At 45.8% G+C, this 27,536-nt stretch overlaps 1 non-coding gene and 1 pseudogene across 1 annotated transcript; both read right to left on the minus strand.

The window, feature by feature from the left end:
- Positions 1-4,210: 4,210 nt before the first annotated feature.
- Positions 4,211-6,134, minus strand: LOC136524064 (exocyst complex component EXO70E2-like; annotated as a pseudogene).
- Positions 6,135-12,989: 6,855 nt separating this feature from the next.
- LOC136525111 (small nucleolar RNA R71) lies at positions 12,990-13,096 on the minus strand. Its single transcript, XR_010776434.1, has one exon. It is a non-coding gene; the product is annotated as a small nucleolar RNA R71 (small nucleolar RNA).
- Between the last annotated feature and the right edge of the window lie 14,440 nt (positions 13,097-27,536).

Raw genomic sequence — 27,536 nt, forward strand, 5'->3', positions numbered from 1 at the left:
TTCCTCCAATCTCTTCCACACCTCATTAGCTCTTTCACAATCCTTAATTTGCTCAAACACCTTGGAATCAATGTCATTGTATATGGTGTTAAGAGACACTGTATTGCATTGCTTGTTGGTCTTGTCTTGGTTGGTGGGATTGTCGGGATCAATGATATCATAGTCATTCTTGGTCACCTCCCATTCTTGATCATTGATTGAACCAATATACATCCTCATCTTTCTCTTCCAATAATCATAGCATGTGCCATCAAAGAACGGTGGTTTGCCCCCCACATGGTTGAACACAACTTGAGCCATAATTTGACACCGAGGTTGTTAAGCCTTCAATCAAACGGTGACCACGGCTCTAATACCACTTGAAAGGTCCTAATATGGCTAGGGGGTGAATAGCCTATTTAAAAATCTACAAACCGACTAGAGCAATTTGATTAGTATACCAAATAGCAAAATGCAAACATGCTCTAGCTCTACAAGGGTTGCAAGCCACCTATCCAACAATTCTAGTTGTTATGATCACTAGGCACACAATTTACAAGGTCACTACTCACTAAGAGCTCTCAAATTGCTACATTAAAGAGCTCCACTAGATGAACTTAATCCATAAAGCAAGCTCTCAATTCTAGCTACACTAAAGAGCTTGTTATAGCTAGTTTGCAAAAATGTAAATGAGTAAGTGAGGTGATTATACCGCCGTGTAGAGGAGTGAACCAATCACAAGATGAATACTTTATCAATCACCGAGAGAATACCAAAGAGCAAGAGACAACCAATTTTCTCCTGAGGTTCACGTGCTTGCCAACATGCTACGTCCCCGTTGTGTCGACCAACACTTGGTGGTTCGGCGGCTAAGAGGTGTTGCATGAACCTCGTCCACACAATTGGACACCGCAAGAACCTACCCACAAGTGAGGTAACTCAATGACATAAGCAATCCACTAGAGTTACATTTCGGTACTCCGCTGGGGAAGGTACAAATCCCCTCACAATCATCGAAGATGGCCACGAACAATTACCAACTCGTGCCAATCCTCCTTCGCTGCTCCAAGCCGTCTAGGTGGTGGCAACCACCAAGAAAAATAAATGAATCCCGCAGCAAAACACAAATACCAAGTGCCTCTAGATGCAGTCACTCAAGCAATGCACTTCGATTCTCTCCCAATCTCACAATGATGATGGATCAATGATGGAGATGAGTGGGAGGGCTTTTGCTAAGCTCACAAGGTTGCTATGTCAATGCAAAATGGCCAAGCCAGTGAGCTTGAGCCAGCCATGGGGCTTAAATAGAAGCCCCCATGAAATAGAGCCGTTGTACCCCTTCACTGGGCACAACACGAGGTGACCGGATGCTTCGGTCAAAATGACCGGACACTGGACCTCAGCGTCCGGTCACGCGATGCGTGCCACGTGCCTCCTCTCTTCAAATGTTGATCGCCCGATCTCAACGGTCAAGTGACGACCGGACGCAACAGCTCAAAGTGATAGGACGCTGAACCCCAGTGTCCGGTCGTTTCTAGTAAGCATCTAGAGACGACTTTTTATGACCGGACACACCCAGTGTCCGGTCACTCGGTGACTCCTCTATCCACTGCCACGTCAGTAGGACCGGACGCAACCCTCCAGCGTCCGGTCACTAAGTGACCCAGCGTCTGGTCAGAGACCGACGCTGCGCGCCCTCTGCTGCCACTGACCGGACGCGCTAGTCCAACCGAGACCAGCGTCTGGTCACTTACAGTGACCTCCGTCTTTTCTGTCTAGGGCACCGGTGGCACCGTCGGACTGTCCTCACTCTACGGGCGGACACTCTACCTGTGAAGTTCCTAACCCTTGCTCCAATGTGCCAACCACCAAGTGTATCACCTTGTGCACATGTGTTAGCATATTTTCACAAACATTTTTAAGGGTGTTAGCACTCCACTATATCCTAAATGCATATGCAATGAGTTAGAGCATCTAGTGGCACTTTGATAACCGCATTTCGATATGAGTTTCACCCCTCTTAATAGTACGACTATCGATCCTAAATGTGATCACACTCACTAAGTGTCTCGATCACTTAAAACAAAATGGCTCCTACTATTTATACCTTTGCCTTGAGCCTTTTGTTTCTCTCTTTCTTCTTTTCCAAGTTCAAGCATTTGATCATCGCCATCATCATGATCTTCATCATTGCTTCATTACTTGGAGTAGTGCTACCTATCTCATAATCACTTTGATATACTAGGTTAGCACTTAGGGTTTCATCAATTAACCCAAACCAAACTAGAGCTTTCAGTGCGGCACCTCCAACGGTGCGTGAGGGCATCCTGAGCGGTCTGACGTCGAGTGAGAGCGGTGCGGACATCTCGAGCAACGTGAGCGGCTATAGACTGGCCTGGCATCAAGCGGCGGTGCAGTGGATCCAGCATAGCGCCATTGGATCTGGCATGGCGGCGGCGGATCCAGCACGATGCCACCGGATCTGGCACAACGGTGGTGGATCCGGCCAGGAAGCGATTCGGCACAGCAGTAGAAACTCCATGGAAGCGTTCCGGCATGGCTGCTATGATGGCGGCGGGCTTGCTAATGGGCTCAATGGGCTTGAAGGGCTCGCTAGCGGGTTTTTTTTTGTTTTCTGAATTTATTTCTAGAGACGGGCATTGTGCCGACTCTATAAATTTCCATTAACAGTGATGATGTCTCGGAGGTGGATGTGCTGCTCACCTCCGAAAATTTCTTTTGGTTGTCTTTGAAAAGGAATTTAATAGTATGATTAAGCACTCAAAGTTGTGGTATGACAAACCAATGAACGGAGACTGTTTAATGACAGATTGATCTAACCAAAATCCAAAACCTAACATGAACAGAGACGGCTTAATATAATGTCTTTGAGGGGATTCATAACCCCTAGATGCACCACCTAATGGGCTCTAAGACAATCCACAGGCCAATAGACTAAAAGACAGTGTCGTAGCACTCTAGCACATTCTAGATGCTAACTTATTTTAATGATTCCCGTTGACTCTGGTAGAACTTATTTGATGTGAAACTAACACCATTAGTTAGGTTATCTTTTTATCTTTCTTTGGGTAGGTAGACATCGAAAACAAAGACGGTATGCGCCCTAGACGCCCATTTTAGTGCATTGTACTCCTGGAGGTTGAGCTAGACTTGAACTCGACTTTGGCTGGATCTCCCGTTTGACTTGGACGCCATTGTTGGTCTTCTTGACCTCCATGCCTTTCTCCAAACACTTCGTGACCATCTCCAATGTTCCTAAAAATGGTAACATTATTACGTAACAATCTATTAATATAATCACGAAAATGATTGCTTAAGAATGAGCTCAACTCTAGATTTAGTTGTCGCATGAGCTCTAGTCATTGATGTTTTAATTAATTTTCATTTTTGATAATTCTAGCTATTAATTAAGTACATTATGTACATCTATATGGGTTATCTATTTTTGTATTCCACAAGAAGTGCAAATGGTGAAATGGAAATTAAAATTGAACTTTGTTATTATTCTCAGCTTATATGTATTGATTGTATTTTACATTGACTCTTTATTTAAGTATTTTGCTTTCTACTTGCTACCTAAATCAAACTACTTATTGTATTTTACACAAATTTTTATTTACTATAGGATATTAGATTACCGTATAACAGTCAATGTTGTTGATCTTATTATTTCTTTTGTTACTCTGGTAATTTCCATACTTTTTAAGTGAGGGTGGAGACTTCTTTTAACTCTCAAATATTAATGGGATCTGCTCCACGTCAGTTGATGTACCAACTGCTTATCCATAAGTCACTAAATTGTGAAGTAGAACGAAATGCTAGTTAAGGTTTGTTTATATCTGTAATAAGTCACAAAAAAATTGACAATAATTTAGCTAGAAACGAGCTTTAGTTCTCATTACAGTTCCAATTCTACGGGGCGACAGTTAACTTTTCTTACTTATATTCCAAAATGCTCAATTCTTTGCCCATTTCGATGAACCAATCAGAAAATGAATCATTTGTCACCACCTTGCCCAAAAACAATCGTTTTGCCAATAATGCCAACGAGTGATTACAACCAATGGACTTGCTAAGTTTATACAATATTTGAAAGTAGACATTGTCTCCCTGTTTTTCTTAATAAATAAATAATACTAGTAAAATATATATAGTACAAGTCTAAGTCTACAGCAATGGAAACAACGCTTCATCATCCGTCATTAAAACACCACCGATCATCCTTCGAACAGCTCTTCCAATAGCTCCTCCAAAGCAAGGGGAGTGTTCTTGGGTGGCCTATTGCTCTTCCCTTTGGCCGTTCGCTCCGCCAAGTACTTGCTGTAACCTGAAATGACTTTCCCAATGACGGCTTTGCGCAATCTCTTCCTAAGCTCAGGGTTTGGAACCTTCCACTGCTTTTGCATGGCGTAAGCTTCCCTGAACTCATTTTCGAATTTATCCAGCCTCCCGTCAAGGTTCAGGAGGCCGCGAGGTATGTGCATGTCATGGTACAACCAAGACATCACTGGCTCCCAAGAGGCATCGAGGTAAGCTTCTATGAAGCTCTGGGTCTTGATAAGACCATCCAGATTTGAGTCCGTTTCTATTTGCTCCTGAAGATTTGGATCTGGCTGGTTAACGTAATCGTCCATTGTGGGAGGTCTTCCTCTGGAATCTCGTTTCTTGGGCCTCTCGATCTTGTAATCTTCGAACAGAGTCCAGGACGGCAGGAGCAAGGATGAAACCTTCTGCGAAATGAAGCTGCAATTGTTAAATCAAGAATATGTACCGCAACCCAGGGTCCGAGATAAAATTTGATGTCTTCTCCATCTGATTCTCCAAGCAAGAGATCATATCCTTGATGACGACATCAACCGAGCTCGAGTAGTGATCGGGTTGAGACAGGTGGTGTTGTTTGTCCTGCAGGATGAGATTGAGCGCACGCTCGTTTCGCGACAGCAGCATGATGTAGTTCATCATCAGCCTGGTGGTCTTGTGGACGCCACCGACCTCTGCCGATGAGACTCTCCAGCAATCGTCCGTGACGAAGGAAGTTCTGACCTTCTCCATCATGCTCCATATGGCGTCGCTCAGCCTGTTCATCTTCCGTAGGAATACAGAGTTCATGGCGTCGAACATGGAGCTGGTCATGGACGCTTCTTCGAACAGGGCCAGGACGGCCGGCGAGTCATCCACGACGCGACGCAGGTGTACACCTGCAACATCCCCGGGAGCGTCTCCGGCGCGTGGTCGTCTTTTAGAACGGCGTCAGCCACGGCGTCCACGAAGTCAAGCATCCTGAGGACGCTTGCCTCCGCAAATCGAACGAACTGGGCCACCTCCTGCTCGCGCTCGGTCATTTTTCCGGTGGCCAGCAGCATCAAGTACCAGATAGCCTTCCTGACCCCGCCGACGGCCGGCGGCCGCTTGGCGCGGAGCTCCTGCTGCGTGATGCAGAGCACCTTCACCATGGTCTTGAGAGCTTTGATCCACCTCTCCATCATATCTAGGACGGAGGCGCATCCATCCTCCAGGTGCAGTTGCACCTGCACCCGGTCTCTTTCTCCTATACTGAGTACCCACAACACGTCCAGCTCCCCAAAAGGCTATCTTCGAGGCGAGGGCCGAGCCCGGTGTGCCGATGAGGAGCGACCAGCACCGAAGGCTCGGATGAGGCCCTGCATGTAGCCGTCGTGGACCATCTGCTGCGCGATGGCGCGGAGCTCCTCGACTCCATCTGGGTCCGCAGCCTCCTCCCAGTCGGAGGAGAAGGACGAGGACAAGGGCGAGCAACGGGCCCATGCATCCAAGGCCAGACTGGAGGCCGAGCTCGCGCTCGACCAGCAGTAAGCTCCATCTCCCGCCTCAGTGTCGCAGCTCGCAGGGAAGAACCGCTGCACCGACCCGCACAGGGCGCCGGAGACGGAGACTCTGCGGATCGAATCGCGGTAGGTGCACAGCGGGGAGTAATCGAGCTGTTGGTTCCCTAGCGCGGGCGCAAGCATTCTTCCTGTGCCTCTGCCGTACTGCATCATCTCTGGTACGGTTCGGTTCTGTAATCTGTATGCACAGCAAGCAGACTCTAGCTCGAGGCATCGAGTGATGACTTAGGGGGTGATCGGTTGCCCGAATCAGGACGTTTGAAAGGGCATCCTTCGTGCATTTGCGCTGTATTTGGTTGTTCTGCTCGTACCTTTTATCTGTATCTTTTTATTAATTTGCTTTCCTCTATCCCGCACGTCTCTGTTTTCTAGATTTCTCCTTCTCTCATAGTGCAGGATTAATTGATTCACCCAGGACGCAGGGACTCATGCGTCAGACACCCAGAAAACTAAAGCATTCATGCAACCAAACACAATCTCGTCTCATACTAGACTAACCATAAAGACAACCAAACACGATCATTTGCACAAACTCAACCTAGCTTCTTTGGTCTTGCATAGCCTGACCATCCTGACTCAAGGCTTAGTCTACAACCAATCACGCCCTTATTGGCTAACATATAGTGGCTCAAGTTCACTGGATATCAACCACGCAAACTGTTGCTCGCTTCGTTTTTCAGATATGATTAGGTCAGCGTGTTTGGTTTGGAGACCGATTCCATGCGGAATCAATTGACGCAGCACGGGGTCGTTCGGTCCGTCCGTTTGTTTTAGCTCTTTCGTGGATTGGCCGCTGACAGATCAGTCGGATCCATACAGTGAACCAATCGGCGTAAGTTGGCTCAGGATACAGGATCGGATAACTCCGGACGGTATCGCGATGCAAACCAAACACGCTAATGGACCGAGCGATCGAGCGTCGTTTTCCCAACTAAGGCCGGTTTGGAATGCATTCCTTATCGAGAAGCAAACTCCAGGAAAGAAGCAGGAACCCGTCATGCAAACTATGATGATCTATATATTAGCTAGAGCAAGCAGCTGATGTGTAAACTAAACAATGTACAGTAGCTTCCAGAAACTCAAGCGCCTCGGTCGTCGACCACGTGGTTCCCGCGAAGCATCGTGCAATCGTGTTTGACCGGGGGCACGGAATCTGACCATCCATCGACGTCTGCAGCGCGTGCATCGAAGAGCGAGACCACTCCCAGTCCCAGCAGCGGCGTCCAGGAGAGACGTCCCGGCTACAGTAATCGATGGTTCCTGAATGCTAGTTTCACGTTGAGTACTCCTAGAAATGCAATTCTCGCTTCTCCATGGTTAAATAAATTTCAACTTTAACCAAAATTATAAAAAAAAACACGAAGATTTATAATACAAAATAAGTGTCAATAGATAATAAATCTTATTTGAGACATAAATGTTAATACCAATCGCTATAAACTTTGTCAAACTTTAACAAATTTGACTGGCATAAATCTCATAGTTGCGTCTTTCTGGACAGAGGGAGTAAATTTAATTTTGTCTCAAGTTCTTCTCACGTACTTTTAAATTGCATATTCAACATTTTAAACTTGTCTCATATTCTCATCTAGGTTTCGGCACTTTCAACAACTCTCTAAAATTGTCTCAAGTTCTCATCACGATCCTGCTACCTTCAAAATACACACTCAACTCTCTAAATTTGTGTTATTGTATCATCCTACTCCATCATCTTTCCAAAAATTATGATGCATGTGCCCACCACACTCGTGTGGCCACATCGCGCTTGTCCACACAAAGTACTGTAGCTCAAGGGGCTGAGATGTACGATGGTAGCTTAGGAGGGATGTGCAGACCTTACTTCCTAGAACCTGCTAACCGTGTTTGGCTGTCATTGCCATGCTTGCACTACTACATAAATGATTTTGCGAGACATTGCCAAATCATTAACGGAGGATGTCACAAAATTCAACTGTCTCCTAAAATATCTAAGGATTTTCGGAGGCGCTCGTTTTATTTACAGAGGCAGTCACAAATTGACCGTCTCCGAAAATGGATTTACGGAGGCGCTAAAAAATTGCCTCGTCTACTAAAAATAGATTTATAGAGGCGGGCCTCTTAAGAGGTTCAGCTCCAAAAATGGAGGTCACAGAGGCGACCTCTTAAAAGGCCCGCCTGGTGCAGACGACCTCTTAAGGGGCCCGCCTATTTTAATGTGGCCGAGCCCACTAACGATTAGGGAAGCCTATCTTGGCTTAGGAATCAGGTCACAGTATATACCTAGCCCACACAATCCCCCCTCTCTCTTCCTCACCTATCGGCGCTCTTTCACACGCCTGTCCTCTCTGGATGTGGGGATTGAACGTATTTGGTGCCAGGAGCTGACCCTGATTGAAGTAAGGATTGGTAGGAGCCTGATTTGGGAAGTAACCAAATGAACCTAGGGCCGGCGACGGATAAGGACCCATCGAAGGCCCCATCTGTGGTGGGTAGAATGGTGATGGTTGCTGGTACCATCCACCTTCTCCCCAACCCCAATCCTCCTCCAGACTTCTTAGTCTCGGCGGGCCTCTTCCACCTCTGTCATGACCTACCATCCCCTGCTTCAACTTCGACAAAGGAATCCTTGACCCTTTTCCCCTAGATGTCCGAAGCGAAGCTTAGTGGCATCGCCAGGATTTATAGCTATAGTGGTCCATTGTCTAATTTTTTTTAACTGCTATAAATTTAATATGTCGGTACACAAGTATATGAATGACATAACACAATTAAAGAAAAAAGGAAAACACAAATGTCCAATGCGAAGGGCCAAAGTTAATCTCCTTTGGAGCCCCACGATCACTCGGCCCGATCGGAAAACAATCACTGACCTCAAACTGCTTAGACTCTCAGATATCCTTGGGGATCCAGACTAGATCCTTCCCCCTACGAGTAGCATCCTTGTTCTGAACCCTAGCCTCACGAGGGTTGGGGGAGTTCGCAGGGATGAACCACAGCTGCCCCAAGAAGTTCACACCACACCTTCCTCATCCTCGAGGTCCACTAGATCCACACCAATTGATTGTCTTCTCGACCCCTCCAGATCGTGGCACCTGCCCTTATTTATTCGTGGTGCCATTTGTCTCACCATTGGGCCCTTCCTGCAGCCTCTCACGGGACTCTCCACACTCTTCTCCGTGGTCTGTCCCCTCAGCCGAGGAGGGGAACCTCTCACCTGACACGGACACACCGGGGGAGATCCCTGAGCTATGGTCAGAGCCCACAGCTCCGGCGGAGCCTCGCCACTCGCGTTGCCTCGGTGTCACCTGAAACCTCTCTCATATCGCCTTACCTGCATTATATATAGTTTGTGATGGTCGAGAGAGTCGATGAACACACGTGAACACAAGTGGAACACAGGGAAAATTTGGGCTGCAAAGCGGCAGCGTTTTCTGTTGATTAAACCTAAATATAATCTAAGTACATGTAGTATTACATGGCCAAGAATGACCGAGAGGATCACAACACGCTTGTGTTTGGTTGCTGCCATCCCAGCGCCCTAGGCCATTGAAAGGTCTTAAATGGCTAGAGGGGGTGCATAGCCTATAAAAATCTCTACAAATACACTAGAACAAGTGGTTAGTAACCTAAATGGTGAAATGCAATTTTGCTCTAGCTCTACAAGCTAGGGTTGCAAGATGTTGACGGTCACTAACACCCGTTTTGACCATCAACATTCCACCCAAAAGCATGGTAAAGTGAGGTAAATCATCATCACATGTGAAGAATTTTGTTTATAATTCACCTAGTTCCACTTATGCTTGTAGAATTATTTGTATGCAGGAAATTTAGGCAAAAATAAACAAAAAGGTGACAAATATGGACACATGGAAGCTAGTGGACGTGGCAGGGAGCCTTGGGCTCACTTGATAGCACCACCCAGCCCTACTAGGGCACCACCCAGCCCCCTAAGTGTCCATGCCATGTCACCGATCCATGGGAGCTGCTCCAGAGCCAATGACAAGGGTCCATTCAAGTCAGTTTGATCAATGGCCAAGATTTGATGATGGTGGATCCATGGGCCCATTGTCATAGGCTTGGGAGGCTCCAACCAACTTACCAACCGCCTTACTATCCAAGTTTCAACATGTGCTGCCTCTACAACCGCCATTGGGAGCCAACCATCGCCGTTGGATCGAGAGGAGGTGGAATGAAGGGCCGGCCGGCGCCCCAAGGCACCCAACCGACCTCCTGCTTCCTACAAATACATCGCATTTGTTGACGGTCGTTAACATCAATCATAAACCATCAACATATCCTGCATATGTACTCAATTTTATCACCAAACATAGGAATAGGGGTTTAAACTAATGAATTCCACGAGCTTTGGTGAATATGTGAATGCAGGAGGATTTATCTAGAAAATAGCCCCTGGGACCACTGTCATACTCTCCAAACAAGCAAACCAACATTAGAAAGAGATTCGGCTCGCGAAACCTACGAAAATCAACTCAAGACGGAGTCTAGAAGCTTCCACCGGAGGGTGGGGCCCAATTGTCATAGAGATAGGCTGACCAGCCTCACCTGTAGGCTGGTCGGCCTATGGGCCCCACCGATCAACGTCTCCTTTCTATGTTGGTTTCCCACCGCCTTTGAGAGTCCATCTCCGTCGTTGATCAAGGTCGGTTCAGCCAACGATGATCGAGCGAGTTGACGCGAATAGATGACGTGGCAATGCCTTGCCCCCTACTCCATCTCCCCTATATATAGCAGCCCCTACCCCCTCCATAGAGACATCTTGGAAACCCTAATTCATATCTCTCATTTAGATCAACACACACCAGGAGGATTAGGTCTAGAACTCTCCAATGTAGTAGATTAGTAGCTCGGGAGTGAGGGTCGAGTTGGGCTCATGCTCAAGTTCTGGATCTAGTCTTGGAGGCTCAGAAAAGCCTTGTATCTTCACTTCTACATCTTGTAAGACTTATTATCAATTTATCATATTCCTATCTACATGGCTATGCTTACTTTGAATATATATCTTACTTAGTTAAAGGTTATCAATACTTTTGTGTGCGGGTTCATAGAGCGCTTAGCTTGCTAGTTTACTGGTTAGGCTAAGTAGTTGAGCTTCGTGTAAGCATGGTGCTTATATGATGCTTTACCTATGAGTACACTCTGTTCCATGGTTGTGTGGTAGCAGCGGAAGGTGATAGCCCCGTCTATCATTTGTAGTCCACACCGAATTGAGCAGGTTCTTAAATTGCAGAATCATAGTCGCATCAGTAGAGTTATCTTTTGTGGATGCTCTACTGTCTAAGCGCTGTCCTGAAGTGCACAAGAGTAGAGTTAGTCTTAGCTATAGTTGGGTGTATATATACTTTGACCATGTAATAAGAATGTCATAGGAACCTACCTCACCCGTTACTCTCCTGAGTGGACTAGTTTACATTATCTTAGTGATCTATCCCCTGAGTGTCATTATGCTTTATTCCTATCATTACATTCACCCCTGCTTTAGCTATGCTGGTATGTTGATTGGTAGACATTCCTCTATTACTCAGAAAGTCTTTACTCTATTGTTTCCCTGTGGTAATATATAAATAACGATACCTAGAATACTCCCGATAAAATGCTACAATGGTATTCTGTGCGCTTGCGAAATCCTTCATAGTCTATTGGCGTTAATAAATACCAACACCATGCCTCTCTACACTATAAATAGAGGGTGTGGAGCTCAGTGGAGAAGGGCCCCATTCATTTCCAAGCTCTCCAAGCTTCTCTTAGCTTTTTTTTTCTTAGCATTAGCTATAGAGTAGTAGTCTAGTAGTGGAGTAGAGCAAGAGCGGAGCTTCTCTCAGAGTCTAGAAGAGTCTTCTGGGTCTGGTATAGCTCTTTTGTAATTAATTCATTTAGCACTTACTTTATTCATTATTTATTTTAGTACTTTATTCTAGTATTATTGCTTTGCTTTACTTAAGTACTTGTTCATTATTGTTCATCATTAGTGAGCTTAGGTGCTTATTGTTTGGCATTAGTAGTATAGGTTATCTCTTAATTAGTAGCTATTCGTTAGTATTGGTTCCACCATCTAGTTAGGGTGCTTTGATCTCATTTCATCGGAGCTTGGATCGAAGTAGAAAGTTTATAGATTAAGCGTGGTGCTTAGGCTATAGATTACTTGTGGATACGGCTAGGACTCCGGATAGATTGTGGTAGGTGGCAAGTGGTGACAACCTTGTCTATCCTCTGTATTCCACCGCAATAGGTCTAGCTATTAAATCATAGGGCTCAAGGTAGACCTTGTCTATTTAACTCTCCTAGTTGGTAGGCGGGCTGTGCCCAAAAGTACTAGCGCATTTATCCTAGTCATTAGTTTACCCTTAGTTACTGAAAGATAAATCGCTCGCTCTCCCACCTAGCTATCTCTAGAGTAGCTTGTTTAGTAGTTTAGTTTAGGTAGTTCACATTCAACTTCCACTATCATTCACCTACCTAAGATACCCTTAGGCTTCCCTTAGCAATCCTCATAGTAAATATAAATTCTAGCCTTCTGTTGTCCTATGGGGAAAATATAAATTCGACACTCGATACTCACCGAGCGAAGTGCTACACGATAGTTCTGTGTGCTTGTGGAATTCCTCCAATAGTTGTTAAGAAGTATCAACAAGCATTTCTGGTGCCGTTCCCAGGGAAGGCAACTGGCCTTGGATTTATATTGCTAGTCCTGCTAACTAGTCTTTTAGTTATCCTAAGTAGTTTATCCTTTTTTCCTCATACCCTATCACTACCCTACACAATCATGGGCGACAAGTCCATTCGTGATTTTTCTGCACCCTCGGCTGCTAATGTATGCACCAGACCCAATGTTATCAATGGGGACACTAACTTTCAGCTGAAGCCAGCGTTAATTACGATGGTTCAGGCTATTCCGTTTTGTGGGAAAGCCCACGAGGATGCAAATGCTCACCTCCAACACTTTTGGAGATTTGTAGCACATTCACCATTAAGGGAGTGAACCAAGAGGCTATACGTCTTCGCCTTTTCCCCTTCTCTTTGTTAGGAAAGGCTAAGCAAGGGTTTTACTCTAACCGCATTGCCATAGACACATGGGACAAGTGTTCCAATGCTTTTCCAGTTAAGTTTTTCCTTATGGGAAAGACTAACACTCTTCGTAATAAGATCTCTAGTTTTCAACAACTAGTAGATGAATCGATTCTTGAAGCTTGGGAATGAATGCAAGAGTACGTCTCTGCATGCCCACACCATGGCATGGAAGACTGGCTTTTGATCCAGAACTTCTACCATGGATTAGTGTCATTAGATAGGAGCCATTTAGATGCTGCTGCTGGTGGAGCATTCTTTTCGGTAAGTATTGTAGATGCCAAGGCACTAATCGAGAAGATGGTTTCCAACCAAGGATGGAGCGACGATCGACTCCAACCCCGTAAATGAGGTATGCATTCAGTTAAAGAAATTGACATGCTTGCAGCTAAGATGGATCTGCTTGCAAAGTGAGTAGAACATTATGCGAAGGTGAGTGCCCAAGAGATACTCAAAGCCATGGAATCCTACATGACTTGTGAAGTCTATGGAGATGTTGGACATTCGAGCAATTCCTATCCCTAGACCCAGGAAGACCTCAACTTCATCAACACCGACAACGGTTTTTGTCCACCATGACATGAAGGATGGAATCAGTGCTCCAACAATCAGGGAGGTAACAATTATTACTCTTCGCAATGCATGAATAGTCAAGGTAATAATAGTTATGCTTTCCTTAAAGATGTTGTTTATAGCAATGGTAGAATGACTGATAGCATTAATAAAAAGTTGCATGCTCATGACAAGATGTTGGAAAATATAAATGCTAAATTGGATGAGCTTTCTTCTGCTTTAAAGAATCAACTTAGTTTCAATAAGATGATAGAAACCCAATTAGCCCAAATTGCTATTGCTATCCCATCCTATGAAAAAGATAGAATTCCTGGTAAACCTAAAGGAACCATGGAGACAGCCAACCTTGTTACCGCAAGGTATGTCTATGCTTTAAGTTCTTGGGGTTCCTACTTAGTAGACTCCCCATTTACCTTTAAGAACGGTGATCCCGGAACCCCCACGATTACCTACTCCATTGGAACTCATACCTTCCATAATGCTCTGTGTAATCTATGGTTTAGTATTAACATCATGTCTAAGGAAACTTATGATAGATTGTTTTACACTCCCCTAGCTCCAACCTCAGTTTACTTACAGCTAGCCGATCAATCCACCCACTGTCTTGAGGGAGTAGCCACTGATTTATTAGTTAAAGTTAGGAGTGCTTATTGTTGGGTATCAGTATTAGGGATACCCGAAGAAGGGATCTAAGGACCATGGAAGACAACTCGCCTAGATAATCAAGGATGTATTTTAGTCTCGACCGACCCCGAAGGGACAGTTTCTGCCTCGCTAGACCCCTGGGCACGGGCCCCATGTCGCTCGACCCCAAGGTATGGGAGCCATCTTGCCTAACCCTAAGGACAGGCTCCATCTCGCCTGACCCCTCAGGAGTAGGCTCCGCCTCACACGGCGGGGTCCATACCACCCCCAACCACCATGGGTCCAAGTGTGTGGGCCTGGGTCATGCCTCTGACACCAGAATGGGCGCGAGCATGTCTTGACATGACCTGTGGCCACAACAAGACATGCCCGGGGGTTTGCATCGCCAACAGTGATGGATGTGTGGGCGTAGTGCTGCCTAATCCTTGTATGGCCACCGACAAGCACATAGGTTCACCATGCCATCTGCCCGAACAGGATGAAATGCCACGACCAACTGAAGACGTTGAGGCATGGCACCAGTGGTGAACAGGAGCTTGATGTGGAGCCATCCATGTCACCATCTACAGCATCAGTGGGACCCACATGAAGGAGAAGAAGGATGCGGCGGTCCTAGAGAGGTTCTTCTCCTCGATTTTCTCCCTCTTTCTCTCTCTCTCTTCTCTTTTTTGATATAACCTGCATCTTCCCCTTCTTCTATAAAAGTAGGAACACAACACAACACAAGAGGGGGATAGAGACATGAGCACACTGCTAAGCAGCTGAACAAACTCTCAGCACATTTCAATCCTTCCACTAGAGACCTGTGATCCGCTCCCTCTCTCGCCCATCTATAACCCCAACTATAGACAATGTTGGTAACACGAGCAGTAGCAGACTGGACGTAGGGACGTTCTGCCTGAACTAGTATAATCCTTGTGTCCTCCAGGCACACCATCTAGGCCAGACGCGCAAACTAGAAATTTACTTGCCAGTGATCCAAAACACCGATAGTTGGTGCGCTAGGTAGGGAGTTTTTGTGCGTCTTGATGTCCACATCAGGCCTCGGATGGCTAGTCATGGCATCAGCTAGGTCCCAAGCATGCCCATGTGCTTTGAGAGCCTAGACTTCATCATCACAATGGAGGAAGAGTTGGTGCAGGCTCCGCCGCCGTCCAGCCTCTCCACAATACTAGCCTCAACACGATTGTCGAGGCGCTTGAGGAGCTGTAGTTGCACATGCCAGAGGCCCATGTCCCTAGGAGCACTGGCTCCTTAGCTTCGACTATGGGAGGTTGGAGCACCAACTCGATGCCTTCCTAGGACCTCGACCGTCCCGAGAGGAGCTGCGCTGCCTTACTTTCTCCTTCACCGATGCCATGATTCAACTTGCCGGAGGGGAACCACTATCCCTAGAACACCTCACCCAGGGTGCCTCGGTAGCATTCCCATTCGGTCTGCGCAATGCTGAGGGACCATTGGCCACCTCATGGTGCAACACATGCACCCATCCCCTATGAACGACGAGTTCATGGGGATGATCGAATACATCATAGAATCTTTTCATGACCTTCTCATAGGAGATTCAGAGTCACTCTCTGACTCTGACTCTAGTAGGGGGAGACATCACCCCTTGCGAGAATGTTTTATGATAGGTACCCCTGAGGGATGTGTTGAAAGCATCCACGAGGGAGGGGCTACCCCAACAAATGACCTCGACAATGAGGTCGAGGAAGATGTAGGGGCCCTTCCTTACATGTAGGTGGAACAGCTAAGGGCGCGACACCAGGAGCTTGAGGATGAACAACTCCAACTCCAGCAGGAGTGCATAGAGCTCGAGCGAGAGATCGAGCGCCACAAAGACAGTGGGCATGCGTGCACCATGGCCTGCGACGTGAACTACAGTATCATCAAAGATGATGGAGCCCTCCCACACTTTGCTCGGGCAAGCCAAAAGATCACTGCCATGGTGACCTTGCTCTAAGGGCTCCTATAACCCATGACACTTGAGGATCATTAGGACCATCGCAATATCCGTACGCTGCTCGAGCGCATGGCGGTGCAACAGGCGGAGAGCTCGCTGTCTCAGCAACGTGAGCTCGATGCCAGTCAGCGTGTGCCCTTAGGATGACATGTTAGGGACGTGTCTATCCAACAGGCACCGTATGGCGGCGGAGGGTGTGCCGCGGCCCCGGTGCATGAGGATCTCAGCCTCCACCATGATGCACGTAACACCCTGGATGCCAGTAGGTGTGGACAAAGCGACGAGAAAGAGGGAGCTAGCCACGGCTACCACCCTTGTCATGGCAGATGCTATGATAGCAGTGAGGACTGGAGCTCGAGCCTCGACCTACCGAGACCTCAGGCCTTTGGCCATCACATCCTCAACGCCACCTGCCCACCATGGTACCAACCACTGACCAACATCCTAAAATACTCTAGGGAAATGAACCCTGAACTGTGGCTCGAGGATTACCAGCATGCTTGCTAAGCCGGTGGAGCAGATAGTGACAATTTCATTATCCGCAACCTCCCATTGTTCCTGGCTAATTTGGCACGAACATTGTCGGAGCACCTTCTGCCCAACCGGATTCAAAGTTAGGCGGACCTAAAGGAGATTTTCATGGGAAACTTCTAGGGCACCTACAAGCATCCTGGGAATCCATGGGATCTCAAAAACTACCAATAGAAGTTCAAGCAAACTCTTCATGAGTACATCCAGCGCTTCTCCTGGTCGTGCAATGAGCTACCCGATGTCGCCGACGTCGACGTTGTAGGAGCCTTCTTGTTTGGGACCACCTGTGAGTCCCTGGTTCACAAGCTAGGAAGCAAGGGCCCATGAACCACCAAAGAGCTACTCGACATCACCACTAGCCATGCCTTGGGCGAGGAGGCGGTCGGAGTGATTTTTGATCATCCCAAGGGCAAGGAAAAGTGGGACGAGGACACCGGCGAAGGAGCCTCCAACCACCCCAAAAAGAAGAAGAACAAGCAACGGCGCGAGGGCTTGCTCATGGCCACTGTCGATCGTAAGGGGTGTCGGAAGCCCACCTAGGGTACCCTAGACCACTTTGAGAAGCTGCTCGAAGGGCGATGCCTGAAGCATGCCTTCCCCCATCAAGCACCTATACAAAGACTGTGCCCTCATGATGTGATTCCTGTTTGGTGGCTCCAATAAAGGGGAGCATAGGAAGGAGTCCAAGCCGGCGGCAGACGACGCTAAGGGGAAGGAAATGCGTTCCACTAGGTCTCCTACTGGCTGACCATACTTGCTTGTCACCATAGACAAGTTTACAAAGTAGGTAGAGGCTTGGCCAATCTCTGTGATCAAGTCTAAGCAAGTCGTGCTATTCTTACTTGACATCGTCCATCGCTTTGGAGTCCTAAACTCCATTATCACGAACAACGACACGTAGTTCACCAAGAAAAAGTTCCTCCGATTCTACGATGAATACCACATCCGCGTCGATTGGGCCACCATGGCACACCCCTGCATGAATGGGCAGGTCGAGCGCATGAGCGGCATGGTCCTACAAGGCCTCAAGCCTAGGATCTTCAACTAGTTGAACAAGTTTGGTAGATGATGGGTCGTGGAGCTCCCCATGATGCTCTGGAGCCTAAGGACGACCCCCAGCCAGGCCACCGGCTACACACCCTTCTTCATGGTCTATGTTTCCGAGGCTATCCTCCCGACCAACCTAGTCTATGGAGTGCCAAGAGTCAGCGCATACAACGAGTAGGGTGCCGAGGCGTCCCTCGAGGATGCCATGGATCAGCTCGATGAGGCATGTGATGTTGCCCTCCTCCGCTCAGCTAAGTACCAGCAGGCGTTGTGCTGGTACCACAGCCGTCGGGTGTGGGGTCGGGCCTTCAATGTTAGGGACTTGGTACTCCACCTTGTCTAGAGCAACAAAAACTGTCACAAGCTCTCTCCACCATGGGAGGGACCATACGTCGTCGCAGAAGTGCTTCGACCCGGCACCTACAAGCTCAAGGCCATCGATGGCAAGGTCTTCATCAATGCATGTAACATCAAGGAGCTATGTTTTTTTACCCTTAGCATATGCATGTACCCATGAAAACTAAGAACGGTGTTTCTGAAATACAAAAATGCTTTGGTTTTTACTATCTCGTCCTCGATCCTTAGTGACACCTGACCCCAGCAACGGCACAGGGTCGAGCCTCACTCGAGGGCTGATAAGAGCATACTTATTCAGAAACAATCGTTGTGCCCGAGCACTTCTCATGTTAAGATCTAAAAGTGAGAGCTATGGAAATGAACATTGAGTAAAGTTGGTCGGACTGCAAGGAACCTACACCCCAGCGGCTACGTCATTTTTGCACACTAGTGTGATTAGGGTTTTTTGACCCATGCCTTAAGCTTTGTAGCCTTAACAATGGAAAAGGGTCAGAATGCAGTAACCTTTTTATAACATAAAAAGAAGAAAAAGTTCCCAAAAGTTTGTTTGACCGAAACAAATGAACTAAAACTTGTTCATTTATTACAAGACCACCACTTCGTTTGTCTAACTAACTAAATTTTTGGGGAGATGATCTCATCCTCTATCTTGGCAGTTAAGTCTTATGTTAGAGTGGCCACCTCCTTCTCGATGTCCTCTAGCTCAGCGTCAGAGTAGCCGGGCGTGAAGCCTTGGCTCATCGTCGCTCGATCGATGTTCTCATAGTGAGAGCGAGCGATCGTGAATGACTGATTGATGCCAAAGCAGAGCGCACCCCTTGCAATGTCATGCGCCCGATCCATGATCTGGATGGTATGAACCGTGAGCTCGCTCGTTTCCTGCACTAGGGCCAGCTCAAGGTCGCTGTAGACCAGCTGGATGGTGACGCATAGGGCATCGTGCTCTTTGCTCTCCCTTAGGAGGGTGGCCTTCACCTCGCCGAGTTCCTTCTCTAGACTACCACTCTTCATCACCACCGTCGCAAGGCTACTGTCAGGTTCGGTCCATGTCACACGACAACCACGTCAAAAGGACTCACCATGGGTTCTAGGGAAAAGGACAACAAGGCAAACTAGAGGATTACCATCCATGTCCTCCTAAAGCTTGCATGCCTCATCACACTACCGAGTCATAGCCTCTAGGTTCTAGATCTGCTCCTGACGCTGACTGACCTCCTTGGAGAGTCTTGCGGTCACCGCTCCTGCAGCAACCTTTAGGTCCTTTTCTTCTCGAAGCTCGCCCTCTAGGAGGTAGATCCGCTGCTGGGCGTCAGCATGCTCCTGACAAGCCAGGTCACTCTACATGTGGAACCCCTCTATGGTTTGGAGTTGGTCGTCCCGCTCCTTCCGTAGCCTCTTAGCCTCCACCTCGTCCACGCGCATCCTCTCAAGCAGGGCCATGAGCTTCTTTCCAGCCTCTTGGGCACCAATGTGAGCCTCCGCTTCATTGATTTGGATATCGGCCAACTCCTGGCAGATGGGGGTGAGCTCAGCCACCTCTTGACGGGCGGTAGCGAGCTGTGCTTCTAGTTCCTCATGCCGCTGCTTCTCTTCGGCGATGCGGTCCCAAACAACCTTCTCACGATGAAGGAATAGGGACTTCTCCTAGCTACAGTCCATGAGAGACTACGGAGAGGACATGAGTTAAGAGGCACAAAGGAGAGAGACAAAGGTCAGAGATACGAACATGACATACCTAGCCGACCGACGTGATGGCTTCCTATAGTGAGTTTAGTGCAGTGGTCAGGGTGTTGACCGCGATCCCGACCCCTGAGTGAACGCGCCCCTACACCCTCTCCTCTATGGCGTCTTCGAGGGTAAAGAGCATCACCCCCGGGTTCCACCGATCAGCCCACCGGATCTGGGGTCCTCCCCAAGCGTGCGGGTCGCCACCGATCCAGACCAGAGGCTAGGACTCCTCAGCGCTAACCCTAGGCAGAGCCGATCCCTCTCATTGTGGCAACTCCTCCGGGATGGCCCCCCAGTAGTAGAGGGGATAGGTGACACGTACAAGGAAGCCCGTCCCACCATCATGACCACCAAGGATGCATCGGGCGCAGCCTCCTCTGTTCGCTTCGCCAAGGGTGCAACCATCTGCACGAACGATGGCCCTAGCTATGTTGTCTCCACCGATGATGTCATGGCTATGCCTGGCCATGCCACGTCTGCCAAGGATGCCTCGGGTGCGGCTTCCCTCATCTACCCCGCCATAGACGCACCCACCAATGCAGACGATAGCTTCGTCCATGCTGTCTCTACCTGTGATGTTGTGGCCACGCCGCGCCTACCACGGGTGCCCCGGACATGCCCTCCACCGCCTACCCTCCCGTAGTCATGGCCGTTGATTGTGCCTCTTTGGTGGACCCCACGGTCACCCCGAAGATGCTCCCGTCGGCCTCCGGTGCGGCACCAGATGGGTCCTGGCGCACCCACCGAAGGGCGAGTCTTTTTCGATGCTAGCTTCAGGAGGGTCCTATGTCCTCCAATGTTGCGGAAGGCGCTGCGGTCAGATCATGCCGAAAAATTTGTTGGAAACAAAAGGACAAAAAATTCTCAGCCCACCTTGATGCCATCGGTCGCCGACGTTTTAGGGTCGGCCCGCTTGACCCTAGTTGCGACTCCTCGTCGCACTCCCGCTTTAAGCCCTTGGTGTTAAGGATGGTTTCTGCCTCGCTAGACCCCTTGAGCATAGGCCTGTGTTGCCCAACTCCGAGGGTACTGGAGCTGTCTCGCCTGACCCGGAGGGCATAGGCTCTGTCTCGCCCGACCCCTCGGGCGTGGGCTCCATCTTGTCTGACCGTTTGGGCGAGGGCTCCATCTCACCCGACCCTTTAGGTGAGGGCTCCGTCTTGCCCAATCCCTCAAGCATGGGCTCTACCTCACCCGGCGGGGACTGTACCACTCCCAACAACTATGGGTCCAAGCATGTGGGCCTAGGTCATGCCACTGACACCAGAAGGGGCACGAGCATGCCTTCATGTGACCCATGGCCATGATAGGCCACGCTCAGGGGTTCGCATCACCAATAGTGATGGGTGCATGGGCATTGTGCTGCCTAATCCCCGTATGGCCGCTAACAAGCACGTCAGTTCACCATGCCATCCGCCGGGACGGGATGGAACGCCACGACCAGCTAATGACGTCGAGGCATGGCACCAGTGGTGAACAGGAGCCCAACATGGAGCCATCCCTATCATCATCTACAACATCAGCTGGACCCGCATAAAGGAGAAGGACACGCTTCTTCTCCTCGATTTTCTCCCTCTTTCTCTCTTCTCTTTTTCTGATGTAACCTGCATCTTCCCCTTATTCTATAAAAGGGGGAACACAACGCAACGTAAGAGGGGGATAGAGACACGAGCACATGGCTGAGCAGCTAGACAAACTCTTAGCACTTTTCAATCCTTCCACCAGAGACCTAGGATCTGCTCCCTCTCTCGCCCATCTGTAACCCCTACTACAGATAGTGCTGGTAACATGTGCAGCAGTAGACTAGGTGTAGGGACGTTCTGCCTGAACCAACATAATCCTTGTGTCCTCTGAGCACACCATCCGGGCTAGACGCGTAAACTAGAAATTTACTAGCCGGTGATCTGAAACACCGACACTTATGTTCCAATAGATTTTATGATCTTAGACATGCGCAACACCGAGGATACACCTTTAATCCTTGGTCGTCCTTTCCTTAATACTACAAATGCTTGCATATATGTGGCTTCTGGGAAAATCCAATTCCACTTTGCTAGAAGAAACAAAATATTTGCTTTTGCCTCTAGACAACCCTCTTTGATGAGAAACTGGAAAAGAAGAAGCATCCAAAGAGAACCAAGATGAAGAAACCAAAGCCAATTGAAGAACTGGAGAAGCCTGTCAAGAAGAAGAAGAATAGAAAGAGGTGGCATAAAAAGAAAGATCCATCCTCAAATTCATCACCCCCTTATCCTGACAAGGCCTCCGAGGTGGAACAAGAGGAAATGCCTCCGCCCAAGGATGAATGACCTTGAGCCCGTCAAAAAGGTAAGTTCTCTATCTATTGCATTTATTTACCGCATTTCATTAGTTGCATCTCATATTTAAATTTCCTGTAAATTTGCTTCGCATTGCATGATTAGTTAGATGCATTAAGCTACTCTATGTTAGTAAATAAAGTCATGTAGTAGCTATGCATGTTAGGATAGGATTTGCATATAAAAACAAAATAAATAATAATAATAATATTCAGTAGTAGTTATACTAAATAAGCTACCTAGTAGTAATAGGTTTAGTCAATTAGCCATTTATGCATTCTAGTACTATTAGTTAGTCAATAAAAAGAGAATCAAAAGAGCCACCAGATGACATTCCAACTTATGCAAAAGGCAAGCTTGGGGGAGACATCTCTCCGCACTCAGGTATGAAAATCTTAAACCCTCTCTTTACATTCATGTTTGTTTTACATGTCAATATTCATGATCATAGAATGTAGAGAGGAGTGCCTTGAAATTTATCATAAAAGAAACATTGCTCTAATAAAATGATGATAATTTAATTGTAGATGATTAAAAGTTGCTCTGTGATACTATGCAAAAGCTTGTCATACAACCTTATACTTCTTAAGGATGATAACTTAGAGTTCATCTTAAGTTGAATGCTTTTGTGGGTTGTAAATGCTAGAACCAAGAATAGGCACTTGTGAGATATGTTGTAGCCATGACTAGAGTAAATCTTTGAACCAATCTGAGGGATGGTAAAAATAACCTGGAGTTTTGTTTTGCAAAATGCTAAAAATCTCTTTCTAAAAGTTCCTCAATGGTGATAAATCCCTACCAAAGCCAGATACATATTCATTCATACATGATAAAGCCAGTATAAAAGCTGCTTGTTTGTTTGGAGCTTTTTGAAGCCTTGTTGATCTAGGTAGAGAAACTTGTCATGCTTTTTGATCAAGATCACGTACATCCACATACTTATGCTATTCCTACACTGGGAATATGCAACCACATATGCTTTCCATACATTATTGCTCTATGAGAGTCAAACTTACCTCTCTAGCTATCTTACATAAAAAAGAGAAGCATGGGCTACATAAAAAAATTGAGAGAGAATAAAGAGCAAAAAGCTCTAGTGCTCAAAAAAGAGGGAGAAAGAGAGAGAAAAAGAAAGTAGCCATGCTCTCTCAAAAAGAAACTAGAGAAGGGAAACTTCTCAAAGGAGTACCACTTCCACCAAATATACCGCACACATGCACATCTTGTTCAATTAGTATGATTTGTTGCTCCTTGTGATCCAAGTGTTTGACTTAGCAATAAATTCAATTCAAGTTGGCTATGCTTTTATCCCCTACCTTGAGCTCCACATAAGCTTTAGGATAGAAATTAAGGCTAAGAACCTTGGTGTTTACACCAAAATTTTGGATGGAGAGCGCAGGAACTCGAAGCTTCTAGGATTGTGTCATCAAGGAATCAGTTGCGTAAAGATTGATGTTAGCCGATTTAGATGCGGTACTGGAATCGACTCTTTTTGGATAACGTCAGCAGACGATGTTAATGGACTACAGGGAAAGATATGTCGGACTCTACAAAAAAAATATTAGGGTCCAAGTTATTTTAAGTTAGGAATGTTTTCTTTTATTCCAAGATTTGTATTGAGTCATATTTGAGTAGGATTCATGTTTAGGTCCCGGATATAAATATTGGACCCCGATTATTGTACAAGGACATGAACAATCAATCAACACAATCTTTCCAGCTTTCGCCATCGCATTAGGAGTAGGAGTACTGTAGATCTCGATGAGTTCTTCAACAAACAGGGCTGCATCGACTAATCGACATCCAGCTTGCTTGTGAGTACCATCACGACTTGTATTGTGCTTATAAAGCTGCATTAGCTAATTGATCTTTTATGAGCCATAATATAAGTTAGTTATCGATCTGTATCATAGTTTGTAAGGCTGCATTAACTAGTTGATCTCTTACGAACCATAATATAGATCAAAGTTATTGATCTTGTGTTAAATAACTTGTTGTTTAATACAATATCATCAGTTATCGAATCTACTAAGATTAATAAGATTTTTCTTGCTGTTTTTGGTTGATTCACCAGCTATCAATCTTGTTATAATTTTATTAATTATAACAAATCACCTGATTGAGATAGAGACAGATTGACATCATATCATTTTAATTGGTAGTCCTTTGATCCAGTCACGCTTTAAATCTCATAATTGGTGACTTAATTCCGCTAGATCGGCTGCTTTATCTCTATTCCAATCAAACATAGTATGCATCCAAAGACATGTTTCAATCTTGAATAAACTCACTAGTTAATGAGATATAATCTAATGATATTACCAAAGCTGCATCGATCTGGTCAAACCTCACTAGTAAGATTTTGGATTAGAGATTATCGATTGGTGGTTTTGTTCATGATCATGATATGTACTCTGTTTGTTTGCTATGCATGCATCGGCTATTTTAGCCGATTCGCCTATGCTTTCACACATATAGCATGTTTTTCATGAACCTGTCAATATATAGATGGTTTTATAGATTCTTTGGCTTTAGTTTGTTATTTTTATCATAGCTGTATCGATCCGATCGAACCTCAGTATTGATGGTAATAGATTAGATTCAGAGCGTTTGTAGATTCATTTGTACTAGACAGTTGATTTGTTCGCATGTTATATCCTTTCTCATTAAACTTATCGGCTCAATGCTTTACATTGGTTATATCCATCTAGCTGATAATGTTTCTTTATATTACTTATATTTGGGTGTATTGTACCTATTCTGTCTGGATTAATCAATCATAATAAAATCGCTATGACCCATGAGTATCGGTTATTTTGAATTCGTACCATCATCATTGATATTAGCCAATAATCTTCAATTCAGCGATCCTCACTTTACTGATATGTTGGATATTGACTATTTAGTCGATAGCCCTATCGAATCGGCTGTTTAGCTGCATATTTGGAACTATCTAGAGCAACAACGACATGTTCTACCTTAAACTACTAATTATTCTCTCATTGTCAATTGTAGGGTCAAATTGACTAGCATGCCTTTGTCCCAAAACCAACTGTTCTTGTGTTGAAGCCAAGTAGATCTCAAATCTCATTCTGTTCAGATCGTCCGGCTTGCTGTGTGTTGATTGCATCGCCATATTTTTGTGTCAACACACTTTTTAGCACGCCCAGTGGGACACAATCATCATGGTAGCTCACAACAACATGAATATTCTTATGGCGCCTTATGAAGACTTACCTGATGAGGATAAATATGTCATTGGCAAAGCTATAGAGGAGTTTCAGAACAAGTGTTTGTTGTCCTACACCAAGACATGTGACAATAAAGTTGTTCAGAAATATCCACTATCATGAGTTTTGATACATGAGCAGTCAGATATAGATGAAGCTAATGATAGTTGTTTCTTTGAAGATGCTGTCAACAAATCTGTTCATGATGCCATGTTGAATCATAATGTAACTTTCTTGAACACATTACACAATACCATGAAGAAGGTGTTTCATGGATATCCAATTGATCAGATTGGACTGGCTTATTACAACATTCCACATCCATCGACTCAGGGGACTAATCAAGCTGGTACTAGCCATCAAGAAGCAGCACCAACTGGCAATGATGATGCCCAAACAGTTCAGAGCTCATCTGAGCAAGTTTAGGGTACTACTAGTAATCAAACACAGTATAATCCTGGATCATCAGTGCAGCATGTGCAATAGCCGATGGGGCAAGTTCTGAATCAAATGGTTAATTTTGGCACATCAGGCCAAATACCGCCGTCGGCTCAAAAAATAGCACCATCAGTTCAAATGATTCATAGAGATATAGATCCCAACATTTACAATTAGAGACTTCAAGCAGAAAATCAGCAAAGGACTCAATAGATAGAGATTCCACAAGGATATCATTAGGGCACCGATTATAATACCCTTCATATGATTCTAAATCCAGGGTATCATGGTACCCAAAATTTTAATCCGCAGATGGGTCAGCAATTGCAAAGAAATCTAAATTCAAATGCTAATGAGTTGTTGTTCAGAGTAGCTAAAATGATGAAGAATCAGATCAGTTTAAAACCAAAAGGGTAGACCTTTTTGTACAAACATCCATATCTTGAGTGGTATGATTTAGTTGCTCTTCCTACAAATTATAGGCTTCCAGAATTTGTTAAGTTCACTGGTCAAGATAGTACAAGTGTAATAGAACATGTTAGTCGACATCTTACTCAGTTGGGTGAAGCATCCATTGAAGAAGCTCATCGAGTTCGTTTCTTCTCTTTGTCCCTGTTAGGACCAGCTTTCACCTGGTCTTCATCGTTACTAATTAATTCTATTGCCAATTGGACTGGCCTAGAGAAGAAAATTCATACATATTTCTATACTAGGATAGGAGAAAGGAAAATCACAGATTTGATGACCATAAGGCAAAGAAGAAATGAATCGGGTGCTGAGTTTCTTTAGAGGTTCCGAGAAACAAGAAATTTGTGCTTTTCATTGAATCTGACTGATGATCAGCTAGCTGCTTTGGCTGTTCAAGGAATGTTGCCAACATGGAGAGAAAAACTGCTTGGGCAAGAGTTTGACAATTTAGGTCAATTGGCTCAACGTGTGGCAGCACTTAATAGCCAACTCCAGAATATGCGTAGAGAGACCCAATTCCAAAAGAATGCCACAATTGCTGAAGCTTATAATCCATATTTGGTTGATGATGATGGTGAGGATGATGAAGAAGAGGAGATTGGTATAGCTAAATGGAATTAGGGTAAGAAGATAGTGATGGTTCCAAATCCTTGGGGAAAAAGAGTTGAAGAAAGTTATGATTTTGACGTCACAAAATCAGACAAGCTCTTTGATTTCTTGGTTGAGAAAGGACAAATCAAATTGCCTGCCAATCATGTTATATTACCTCCTGATCAGTTGAAGAATAAGAAGTTCAGCAAATTTCATAACACTACTTCTCATTTTACTAATGAGTGCAGAATTTTTCGGCAACATATACAGAGGGCTATTCAGCAAGGGAAGCTTAAATTTGATACACCTCGGAAGATGAAAGTTGATGATAATCCATTCTCAAAAGATCAGAATATGGTTGATGCTAAGTTGCTCAAAGGGAAGACTAATATTCTAACATCAACTAGGGCAAAAGAAACTAAAACAGTTGATCTGGAGATACAAATATCGGCTGATAAATATAGAGAAATTAAAAGGCATCGTGACCAACAGAAGAGCCGATATGAGCAAGGAGAGACGTCAAGAAATGGGACGATGAGGCCACGTGTTACATCTCAAATTTTGTTGAATAAATGGCAGCGGCAGAAAGAAAAGGATTATCGGCATTGGTTAGAAGAGAAAGAATATCATCGTCAACAAGAAAAGGAGAGGTATGAAAGAGAACAAGCTGAATCACATTGGAATTATCCTTTTTTCAGACATTGTTGGAATGAAGGTTTGA

This window comes from Miscanthus floridulus, chromosome 18, assembly GCF_019320115.1.
Source record: "Miscanthus floridulus cultivar M001 chromosome 18, ASM1932011v1, whole genome shotgun sequence".
Taxonomy (NCBI): domain Eukaryota; kingdom Viridiplantae; phylum Streptophyta; class Magnoliopsida; order Poales; family Poaceae; genus Miscanthus; species Miscanthus floridulus.